The 12,843-nt window shown below is 41.6% G+C and overlaps 1 long non-coding RNA gene across 1 annotated transcript; it reads right to left on the bottom strand.

Annotated features, from left to right (window-relative positions):
- Nucleotides 1-4,740: 4,740 nt before the first annotated feature.
- Nucleotides 4,741-12,758, bottom strand: LOC139411194 (uncharacterized). The gene is made up of 4 exons (XR_011634576.1): nucleotides 12,618-12,758; nucleotides 6,623-6,687; nucleotides 6,368-6,447; nucleotides 4,741-4,798 (listed from the first exon to the last, which is right to left on the bottom strand). It is a non-coding gene; the product is annotated as an uncharacterized lncRNA (long non-coding RNA).
- Nucleotides 12,759-12,843: the final 85 nt, after the last annotated feature.

The raw sequence follows: 12,843 nt of genomic DNA, 5'->3' as shown, positions 1-12,843 counted from the left end.
GATGACAGATGTGAGTGCTACGGGGCGATAGTAATTTAGTGCAGTTACCTTTGCCTTCTTGGGTACAGGAACAATTGTGGCCATCTTTAAGCATGTGGAGACAGCAGACTGGGACAGGGAGAGATGGAATATTTACGTAAACATACCAGCCAGCTGGTCTGAGCATGCTCGGAGGACGCGACTAGGGATGCTTTCTGGGCTGGCAGCCTTGCGAGGTTTAACACGTTTAAATGTCTTATTGATTCCGATTGGTCAGACCAGCGTTGAATATTACTTAACACGGGTACATCCTGTTTGATTTTATGCCTATAGGAAGGAACAAATTGGAGTCGTTGTCAGATTTGCCAAAAGGAGGGCGGGGGAGGTCCTTGTCTGCATCGCGGAAGAAAGAGTAGCAGTGATTCAGAGTTTGCTGATAGAATGTAGGTAGCCTTGTTCTCAAATTTGCTTTGTTAAAGTCCCCCGCTACAATAAATGCAGCCATAGGATATATGGTATCCAGTTTGCATAAAGTCCAGGGAGGTTCATCGAGGGCCGTGGTAATGGCTTGAGGGGGGATATACACAGCTGTGACATTAACAGAGGATAATTCTCTTGGGAGATAATACGGTCGGCATTTGATTGTGAGGAATTATAGGTCAGGTGAACAAAAGGACTTGAGTTCTTGTATGCTGTTACAATTACACCATGAGTCACTAATCATGAAACATACAATCCCTTGTCCTTGCTGAAAAGACTGGGAATGATTGCGATATGGTAGCTAAAAGACCTACTTCTCTAAAAGGATTATTGTTAGGGATTGTAACGATTTACCGATTTGGATCGTTTAAGATAGGAGTGTGCCGGGTCCACGGGAGCCCAAACCAATCCAAAAGTTGCATGCGTCATCAGAAAAATAATTCAAACATTATGAACCGCCAGTTCACTAAAATGTTTCACTCATTTAATTGTACCCCCCCTGAAAATACTTATAATCTTTTGTGACTGAATTTATGCATAATCTCACCCATTAGCCAAATTTAATTAAGCATGTAAATGTGCATGACAGTCACTGATCTTGAAGTCAGTTAACAGCTGTGCGCACAGAGCATAGCTGCTCGTGCCAACGAGAGGTAGGCATATCCCTGATCTAATATTTGTACATCTGTGCAGCACCTTCCGCATTCAAATGCTTGTAAAATGGCTTTCGCAATGTCAAATCATAGGCTTTATTAGTTGGGTGACATCCAATGTAATTTGCTCAGTCATTGTTACCAAATGCAGTGTAGAAAATTGTGTTTTACCAGTGAAGTTGTGTAGGCTAGGCGATCGGAGTGGACGCAACTCGCATCTAACTGCTGATTGGGGCTTTTCGATTGGCGTGTTCACCATAAGAAATAGCTTTGGTAGTTTTGCTTTAAACAGTCGTCAGTGCATTGGTCATTTGTACATGAACAGGGTAAAGTTGTAATTTCACAAGAAGGACAGCAATAATTTTGCAAGCTGCACTCGGTTGGAGCGGGAGAAGAGCTCTCCTCCATAAAGTTTCAAAAGGTCAAAACCCTTCACTTTTGAGAAGGGGCCAAAATCCAAAGCTGGTGTACCAAAACGCAATGACGCTGTCGATCTGATTGAGGCGTTAGAGCAGAGTCACCCCCCCCCCCCACGACCTCGTCCACACCGTCTGACTAGGAAGGACACCTTCTTCCAATCAACATCTACAGTCAACACAGGATTGAGGCACTCTACTAGGGCAGCAAGTAACCTAGCGGTTAAGAGCGTTAGGCCAGTAACCGAGCCAACAAGGTGAAAAATCTGTTGATGTGCCCTTGAGCAAGGCACTTAACCCTAATTTGCTCCAGGGGCCCCCTACTACCATGGCTGACCCCATAAAACAACACATTTCACTAAACCTGTCCACTGAATGTGACAATAAAACTCCTCAATTCATAGGAGACAACTCTCCATGGGGGAGAAATATCCCCATTCTTCTTCAATGGCTTCACGTCATCCAGGAAGACACCCAGCTAAGAAAGAACCCAGCCGTCAAATGGCCACAGTTTGAATGTCAAAGGAATTATCCTCGGTGGAGGCTGCCCCAAATGGTTCCCAATCAATGGGAGGCCCTTTACGTTAGCACGACAAAGAGATGTTGCAGAGTGTAGGCCCTGGGTGATACCAAGGGACCGGATTGCTAAAGTGAAAAGCTGCAAAAAAAATGACATATACCTTATATTGTACTTTTTCCAAAGGACACAGAGTTCCAAAGAGTATTTCTGATATCCATGATAACAAATTAATAATTGTGTAATTATGCTGTCTCTCACTTTGAGTCATGAATTTCAGATATTTTTGAGCATTCAATAGATCTGAAGTTATTAGCATGTCAATTTTGGTATGCAAGGAACAACAAGGAACATTGAAATAGGTTTTGTGACTGCACAAAGAAAGTACGGACTGTTATAGCCATAATACGTTATGAAAATAACCTAACTAAACCACACCTTCTTCTGCAACTGGACTCAAGTGGGAGTGATTTATCTGAAGCTTGGCCAATCAGACTTCATCACAGATAAATATATGTGTTATATTAATTGGCTAAGTCAAAGCTCATTTCTAAAGCTAAATATTAACATTTTACATGCTAAAAAAAAATGTATCTGCTAAAATGGCAAGTGATTCAGTGGGTGATGGGGATTTCAGATTGCCTGTCCCCCACCTAATCTGATAGTTATACAGTGCCTTGCGAAAGTATTCGGCCCCCTTGAACTTTGCGACCTTTTGCCACATTTCAGGCTTCAAACATAAAGATATAAAACTGTATTTTTTTGTGAAGAATCAACAACAAGTGGGACACAATCATGAAGTGGAACGACATTTATTGGATATTTCAAACTTTTTTAACAAATCAAAAACTGAAAAATTGTGCGTGCAAAATTATTCAGCCCCTTTACTTTCAGTGCAGCAAACTCTCTCCAGAAGTTCAGTGAGGATCTCTGAATGATCCAATGTTGACCTAAATGACTAATGATGATAAATACAATCCACCTGTGTGTAATCAAGTCTCCGTATAAATGCACCTGCACTGTGATAGTCTCAGAGGTCCGTTAAAAGCGCAGAGAGCATCATGAAGAACAAGGAACACACCATGCAGGTCCGAGATACTGTTGTGAAGAAGTTTAAAGCTGGATTTGGATACAAAAATATTTCCCAAGCTTTAAACAGCCCAAGGAGCACTGTGCAAGCGATAATATTGAAATGGAAGGAGTATCAGACCACTGCAAATCTACCAAGACCTGGCCGTCCCTCTAAACTTTCAGCTCATACAAGGAGAAGACTGATCAGAGATGCAGCCAAGAGGCCCATGATCACTCTGGATGAACTGCCGAGATCTACAGCTGAGGTGGGAGACTCTGTCCATAGGACAACAATCAATCGTATATTGCACAAATCTGGCCTTTATGGAAGAGTGGCAAGAAGAAAGCCATTTCTTAAAGATATCCATAAAAAGTGTTGCTTAAAGTTTGCCACAAGCCACCTGGGAGACACACCAAACATGTGGAAGAAGGTGCTCTGGTCAGATGAAACCAAAATTGAACTTTTTGGCAACAATGCAAAACGTTATGTTTGGCGTAAAAGCAACACAGCTGAACACACCATCCCCACTGTCAAACATGGTGGTGGCAGCATCATGGTTTGGGCCTGCTTTTCTTCAGCAGGGACAGGGAAGATGGTTAAAATTGATGGGAAGATGGATGGAGCCAAATACAGGACCATTCTGGAAGAAAACCTGATGGAGTCTGCAAAAGACCTGAGACTGGGACGGAGATTTGTCTTCCAACAAGACAATGATCCAAAACATAAAGCAAAATCTACAATGGAATGGTTCAAAAATAAACATATCCAGGTGTTAGAATGGCCAAGTCAGTCCAGACGTGAATCCAATCGAGAATCTGTGGAAAGAACTGAAAACTGCTGTTCACAAATGCTCTCCATCCAACCTCACTGAGCTCAAGCTGTTTTGCAAGGAGGAATGGGAAAAAATGTCAGTCTCTCGATGTGCAAAACTGATAGAGACATACCCAAGCGACTTACAGCTGTAATCGCAGCAAAAGGTGGCGCTACAAAGTATTAACTTAAGGGGGCTGAATAATTTTGCACGCACAATTTTTCAGTTTTTGATTTGTTAAAAAAGTTTGAAATATCCAATAAATGTTGTTCCACTTCATGATTGTGTCCCACTTGTTGTTGATTCTTCACAAAAAAATACAGTTTTGTATCTTTATGTTTGAAGCCTGAAATGTGGCAAAAGGTCGCAAAGTTCAAGGGGGCCGAATACTTTCGCAAGGCACTGTAGATGCTCAGTCTGCCCTAATGCTCAGCTCAGGGTCATACACACACCATACACTGTAAAGCACTCACTCACACAAACAGAGTGTCACTCAGCTCAGAGAAGTCAGATCAGATAGATCCAGTTTAGAAAGGCCTAGCTCCTGAGCGCCATCAGCATTTAATATAGACTGTAATATGAATGTGTTAATGCAACAAATGTTAGTGCATCGAATCGTTTTGAATCCTGAACCGAATCGCATTGATTCCTTCCACTAATCAAACTATTTCACTGAATCATTTCAAACTAAAATAATTGTTATTTTATCGTATCGGAACCCATGTATCAAGATGCGTACTGAATTGTGCTTGAAAGGAAAGATTCACATCCACTATTATTATTGTCTTACTTGAATATGGTCCTGGTGCTGGCAAAACTCAGGATGGGTCCTCAAACAACATCCACACCTCAGTCGTCGGACACGTTTAGCTAAAATAAATGCATTAACATGTAAGAACAATAATTTGTTATAATAACAGATACAGTGCATTTGGAAAGTATTCAGACCCCTTGACTTTTTCCACATTTTGTGGCGTTACTGTAAGGACCAACACAGGAGATGAGAAGCAGGTACAGGGTGTTGAACATTTAATGCGGAACAGACAGGTAACATGACAGTAACAGCGTCAGCACACGGGTATACAAAGACATACAAACATTAATGCAATAGCAGGAATATCATATTTACATAAGCATTTACTTAGTACTTTGTTGAAGCACCTTTGGCAGCAATTACAGCCTTGAGTCTTCTTGGGTATGACGCTACAAGCTTGGCACGCCTGTATTTGGGGAGTTTCTCCCATTCTTCTATGCAGATTCTCTCAAGCTCTGTCAGGTTGGATGGGGAGCGTCGCTGCACAGCTATTTTCAGGTCTCTCCAGAGATGTTCGATCGGGTTCAAGTCTGGGTTCTGCGGGCTACTCAAGGACATTCAGAGACTTGTCCCGAAGCTACTCCTGATTTGTCTAGGCTGTGTGCTTAGAGTCGTTGTCCTGTTGGGAGATGAACATTCACCCCAGTCTGAGGTCCTGAGTGCTCTGGAGCAGGTTTTCATCAAAGATCTCTCTGTACTTTGCTCCGTTCATCTTCCCTTGATCCTGACTTGTCTCCCAGTCCCTGCCACTGAAAAACATCCTCACAGCATGATGCTGCCACCATGCTTCACTGTAGGGATAGTGGCAGGTTTCTTCCAGATGTGATGCTTGGCATTCAGGCCAAATAGTTCAATCTTGGCTTCATCAGACCAGAGAATCTTGTTTCACATGGTCTGAGAGTCCTTTAGGTGCCTTTGGCAAATTCCAAGCGGGCTGTCATGTGCCTTTTACTGAAGAGTGGCTTCCATCTGGCGAATCTACCACAAAGGCTTGATTGGTCGAGTGCTGCAGAGATGGTTGTCCTTCTGGAAGGTTCTCCCATCTCCACAGAGGAACACCTAAGGCTGTCAGAGCAACCGTCGGGATTTGCTCTGACATGCGCTGTCAACTGTGGAAACTTATATAAACAGGTGTGGAACTTTGCAAACATTGTCCAATCAATTGAATTTACCACCGGTGGACTCCAATCAAGTTGTAGAAACATCTCAAGGATGATCAATGGAAAAAAGGATGCAGCTGAGCTCAATTTCGAGTCTCATACCAAATACTTATGTAAATAATGTATTTTTTTTATTTGCAAAAAAATCTACAAACCTGTTTTAGCTTTGTCATTATGGCGTATTGTGTGTAGATTGATGAGAAAATAAAACAATTTAATCAATTTTAGAATAAGGCTGAAACGTTACAAAATGTGGAAAAAGTTAAGGGGTCTGAATACTCTCCGAATTCATTGTAAATTGGAACATAACCTTGATTGCAACCGAGAACAATTCTTTATGCACCACACTAACATTTAAATGTTAAGAATCAATCTAGCTGACTGGAAAACAGGACAACCCTCAAGTAAAGTGTTATGAGCGTTACATTTATTTCTGATAATTCTACGTGCTGAGTTGGAGCGTACCTCCAAGACCATAGCGTTGAACTCATTGTCCTTGTCGAGCTGCTTGGCAGTACCTAGAATAGTAGACGACCTCCCTGTACCTGGAGGTCCATAGAAGAGATGTGGCAGTCTGTCCTCACTGATAAACATGAAAACATTATTTGGAATACATTCACTTGAACCATACAATTGAATTGTGGCTGGAATGGATAAGGGTCTGGTTTTCAATAGTAGTTCCGTCCCTGCTGTTTCAAAGATTAACAAAAACATACTTACTTGTGCTTAATATGTTCTTGTGAGAAATCAAGTCATCTAGGGTCTGTGGTCTGTATTTCTCAACCCTAAAAATATGTGCAAAAATGTCAGCCAGCATCCGCGCATAGTGGCTACTACATTAGAGTCAGGGAAGCGGTGGTGGGAATAGAGAGCTGCATTCCTGCTGAAAATATGATTAATTCAAATGGTTGTCTTTCTGTTTAGTATGCATTATATATTGTAATAAAAGCACATCTTTGTCGTACTGATGCTGGGAGATGGTTTAACAAAAGCGCATTTGTGAAAAAAGCACAATCGTTAGAGGACTGTACCTAACCATAAACACCAATGCCTTTCTTAAAATCAATACACAGAAGTATATATTTTTAAACCTGCATATTTAGCTAAAATAAATCCAGGTTAGCAGGCAATATTAACCAGGTGAAATTGTGTAATTTCTCTTGCGTTCATTGCACGCAGAGTCAGGGTATATGCAGCAGTTTGGGTCGCCTGGCTCATTGCGAACTAATTTGCCAGAATTTTACGTAATTATGACATAACATTGAAGGTTGTGCAATGTAACAAGAATATTTAGACTTAGGGATGCCACCCGTTAGATAAAATACCGAACGGTTCCGTATTTCACTGAAATATAAAACGTTTTGTTTTCGAAATGATAGTTTCCGGATTCGACCATATTAATGACCAAAGGCTCGTATTTCTGTGTATTATGTTATAATTAAGTCTATGATTTGATAGAGCAGTCTGACTGAGCGATGGTAGGCAGCAGCAGGCTCGTAAGCATTCATTCAAACAGCACTTTCGTGTGTTTTGCCAGCAGCTCTTCGCAAGCACAGCGCTGTTTATGTCTTCAAGCCTATCAGCCTAATGGCTGGTGTAAACGATGTGAAATGGCTAGCTAGTTAGCGGGGTGCGCGCTAATAGCGTTTCAAACGTCACTCGCTCTGAGACTTGGAGTAGTTATTCCCCTTGCTCTGCAAGGGCCGCGGCTTTTGTGGAGCGATGGGTAACGCTGCTTCGAGGGTGGCTGTTGTCGATGTGTTCCTGGTTCGAGCCCAGGTAGGGGCGAGGAGAGGGACGGAAGCTATACTGTTTCACTGGCAATACTATAGTGCCTATAAGAACATCCAATAGTCAAAGGTATATGAAATACAAATGGTATAGAGAGAAATAGTCATATAAATACTATATTAACTACAACCTAAAACCTCTTACCTTGGAATATTGAAGTCTCATGTTAAAAGGAACCACCAACTTTCATATGTTCTCATGTTCTGAGCAAGGAACTCAAACGTTAGTTTTTTTACATGGCACTTTTACTTCTCCAATACTTTGTTTTTGCATTATTTAAACCAAATGGAACATGTTTCATTATTTATTTGAGGCTAAATGGATTTTTATTTATGCATTATATTAAGTTAAAATAAGTGTTCATTCAGTATTGTTGTAATTGTCAATATTACAAATAAAAATGTTTTTTTTATTAAATCGGCATCGGCTTTTTTGGTCCTCCAATAATCGGTATCGGTGTTGAAAAATCATAATCGGTTGACCTCTAGTAAAAATAAATAAAAAATATTTTGGATTGAAAAACACTTTCATTGTAAACATTAAGGACTAAAATAAAGTATGCAGAAAAGATAATGGACCTATATTTTTTATAATATAATCTTTGAGAAAAAAAAAGAAGCTAGACAGTCAGGGAAAATGGAAAATTCCAAAAACAATGAATTTATCTGTTTAGGTGTTATGTTTGAGCAAAAAACTAAATGTGTAGAACTGCAGGAAATTGGCTTTAAAATGCAAAAATGTCTCTACACCACCATGATGGTCTCTAAAATGTTCTCTAAAATTCCAAAAATGTCTATCTGCAGACTGCGGTTACTACACAAAACAAAAATAACGCAACATGTAAAGTGTTGGTCCCATGTTTCATGAGCTGAAATAAAAATCATATTTCTCTCACATTCTGTGCACAAATGTGTTTACATACTTGTTTGTGACCATTTTTTATCTGCCAAGATAATCTATCCACCTGACAGGTGTGGCATATCAGGAAGCTGATTAAGCAGCATTATCGTTACATATGTGCACCTTGTGCTTGGGACAATAAAATGCCACTCTAAAAGGTGCAGTTTTGTCACACAATGCCACAGATGTCTCAAGTTTTGAGGGAGCATGAAATTGGCATGCTGACTGCAGGAATGTCCACCAGAGCTGTTGCCAGAGAATGTAATGTTAATCTCTATATCATAAGCCGACTCCAACGTCATTTTAGAGAATTTGGCAGTGCGTCCAACCGGCCTCATAACTGCAGAAGTCATAACTGTATGAAGTCGTGTGGGGGCGAGTGGTTTGCTGATGTCAACGTTGTGAACAGAGTGCCCAATGGTGGCAGTGGGGTAAGGGCAGGCATAAGCTACGGACAACAAATTGCATTTCATAAATGGCCATTTGAATGCACAGAGATACTGTGATGAGATCCTGAGGCCCATTGTCGTGCTATTCATCCACCGCCATCACTTCATGTTTCAGCATACTCACCAGACATCACCCATTGAGCATGTTTGGGATGCTCTGGATCGACATCTACAACAACATGTTCCAATTCCCGCCAATATCCAGCAACTTCGCACAACCATTGAAGAGGATTGATACAACATTCCTCAGACCACAATCAACAGCCAGATCAACTCTATGCGAATTAAATGTGTTGCACTGCATGAGGCAAATGGTAGTCACACCAGATACTGACTTGTTAAAACATTTTATTTTTAGGTATCTCTGACCAACAGCTGCATATCTGTATTCCCAGTCATGTGAAATCCATAGATTAGGGCCTAATTTATTTAAATTGATTGATTTCCTTATATGAACTGTAACTCAGTAAAATCGTAAAGAAATTGTTGCATTTTGAGTTTATATTTTTGTTCAGTATACATGCCACGCCCCCACTACATTCTGTGCCCACTATGTGCCACTTGTCGCGCCCACTGCCATTGAGGCCGCTAGCGCCGTCTCTGGCCAGCACTCCAGCACAGTAGGTGGCAGTAATGCACCAACATTGGATGCCAACCATTGGATGCCAACCACCGAAAAAACCCACCGAAGTAGGCTGCTAGCTAGCTAGGCTAGGGGACACCGGTACAGTGTCTTTTGCCCCCGCCTGCCGAGCACTGATTTTCCGCAATTCTGTTAATGTTGCGGCAAGGGAAGTAGCTAGCTAGTGTAGCCAACCCAAATCACATTGATTCCTTCCACTAATCAAACCGTATTTCACAGAATAGTTTCAAACCACCAGGTAGTGAATACCCTCGCTGTAACGCCTCGGTCACACCGGCATGCGTTTTGGTACACCATAAGTACATTCATTTCCATGAAACGCTGTGTTTGCCTTGCAGCATTGCGTCGCAGAGGCAGCTGCAGTGTGTTGGATTTATCGAATATATGCATCAAATTGTATGCATAGACGGCTTGACAGAAACGGTAGCAGGAGGTGAATGTTGAACTTTTGTTGCACAGTGTGTGCCGGCGTCCTAGCTAGCTAGCTGCCTCAGCGGCAGTGGGTGAAGCATGTCGTTTATGACGTGTAGAGGCCCCCGGCATGTAGTAAACGCCATCTGCAGATAGACCCTCCTCTAAAATTCAGGCAGTAGGAAGCTCTCTCATCCATTATATGCAGATGATACAGTCTTATACTAAGCAGGCCCCTCCCCGGATTTTGTATTAAACGCTCTAAAACAAAGCTTTCTTAGTGCACAACAAGCTTTCTATGCCCTTAACCTTGTTCTGAACACCTCCAAAACAAAGGTCATGCAGTTTGGTAAGAAGAATGCCCCTCTCCCCACAGATGTGATTACTACCTCTGAGGGTTTAGAGCTTGAGGTCGTCACCTCATGCAAGTATTTGGGAGTATGGCTAGACGGTACACTGTCCTTCTCTCAGCATATATCAAAGCTGCGGGGTAAGGTTAAATATAGACTTGGTTTCCTCTATCATAATCGCTCCTCTTTCATCCCCTGCTGCCAAACTAACCCTGATTCGGATGACCATTTTACCCATGCTAGATTATGGAGACATAATTTATAGATCAGCAGGTAAGGGTTCTCTCGAGCGGCTAGATGTTCTTTACCATTCGGCCATCAGATTTTCCACCAATGCTCCTTATAGGACACATCACTGCATTCTATACTCCTCTGTAAACTGGTCATCTCTGTATACCCGTCGCAAGACCCACTGGTTGATGCTTCTTTATGAAACCCTATTAGGTCTCACTCCCCCCTATCTGAGATACCTACTGCAGCCCTCATCCTCCACATACAAGACCCATTCTGCCAGTCCCATTCTCTTGAAGGTCCCCAAAGCACACACATCCCGGGGTCGCTCCTCTTTTCAGTTTGCTGCAGCTAGCGACTGGAACCAGCTGCAACAAACACTCAAACTGGACAGTTTTAACTCTATCTCCTCATTCAAAGACTCACTCATACTGACAGTTGTGGCTGCTTCGCGTGATGTATCTCTACCTTCTTGCCCTTTGTGGTGTCTGTGCCCAATAATGTGTGGCATTACCATGCGGCGGTACAGATGGAAGTAAACGTGATCTATTAGGAAGGACCATACAGAGGCCAAAATGATCCTGACGAGTGTGTAAATGGAAACGTGTCTCTTGTAAGAATGACACTGGGACAATTCATCATTACTACACTTGGGTACTGCAAACCAGCCAACATAATGGCGTGCAAAATCAATACACACAACTGTTTTGTGCATAATTTAGCATGCGATCATGCTGGGCAAGCTAGTGATTTGAAATCAGTACTCTATATGAAAACAACCAGTTTAATTTATTGATGTTGCTAGAGATGAATGTGACAGAAGAATATAAAAAAATTAATTGTTTTAATGCGCCATTGTACGTGCCAGTCTGTTGGTAGCTCTGTCAGCCTATGAAACCCGTAAAACGACCAAAGAATAACGTTAATCTGTTCTAATATTAGCTTTGGTCGAACAGGGCTCAGCTGATCTTCGCCAACTGACCTTGCGAAGCACGTGTGCATCATGTACGGGAAAATGGGGTTTAGACATCCGGCAAAAACAACATACTGCAAAACGCATGTGCATCTGTAGGTATATGGCGACTGCGCCCTTTGCCACGCCCACCTAAAGCCCGTTTTGATTCAGAAAAACATTATATGAAACATTGACAGGAATTAAATATTAATAACACATCTATTTTACCTTAGTTTGCAAATTGTTCCGCTTCTAAATGTTATGTAAAATGTAGCTCAAGTCAAGAGTTTGCTCTTCTATATTTCGCTCCAACTCTACTATCTTTCCAACGACCTCTACCCTATTGGCTGATAAAGCCCAATAATACCGATAGCCTAATACATTTTGGTTACGTGAGAATCTCTTTTGAGCATTTTGATCTTGACTAGGGGTTGAAAAATTGCTGGGACTGGGACTGCGTCACATACATTTAACATAACATTGCGGGACCGCGGTCGGGCTAGGGACCAGTTCTTGCTAGAGCTGGTATGTGTCGGACAATAAATCAGCGGGAGCGGTACGAAAAGTAACGTCATATTCATTGACATCTTACATGCATGGTAAGATGTTCATGACAATAACGTTTACAAGTCAGCGAAAATACACATCACACACAAGCGAAACATTGATTGAAGTTCGGCGAGCTACAGTAGCTAAAGGTTCCCACTAGATAACACAACCACAGTCATTACACAGCCACAAAATAAACATTGGCTACAACAATTAGCTATGTAGTCTTCATTTATGAATAGAGATAGACATAAGATTAGCAGTGTGGTTAAGTCTAAAATCATTTTAAGGAGATAACTTGTAGAAATGGGCGGGGTTTAGGCAGAATTATGAGTTTGTGGCTGTGTTAACTAGTGACAACCCTAGCTAAATCCTGCTAAACGTAACGTAACTACCTTGCTGGCAACACGTAAACTAGCTAGCTGATTCAACTTACCACGGCAAATTTCTTGACTGTAACTGTATCTTGCTAGTCGTTGCCATTTGAATCGTTGATTTAGTTAGCAAGAAAAGAGTGCTTCACTAATCGGCCAAATTTTCTTGGCGCGCTCCACTTCAACAAAATGTGTTTTGCGTCACTAAACTAGGTTTTACGGCATGTTTGCAACCAATCGTATCCGTTTATTTAATGTGGGCGGAGTCAAATTAATCTTTATAATATT

Source organism: Oncorhynchus clarkii, chromosome 6 (genome assembly GCF_045791955.1).
Source record: "Oncorhynchus clarkii lewisi isolate Uvic-CL-2024 chromosome 6, UVic_Ocla_1.0, whole genome shotgun sequence".
NCBI classification, from domain to species: domain Eukaryota; kingdom Metazoa; phylum Chordata; class Actinopteri; order Salmoniformes; family Salmonidae; genus Oncorhynchus; species Oncorhynchus clarkii.
Note: the sequence above shows the minus strand (reverse complement) of the source record. Positions and strands in the feature narration are given on the sequence as shown.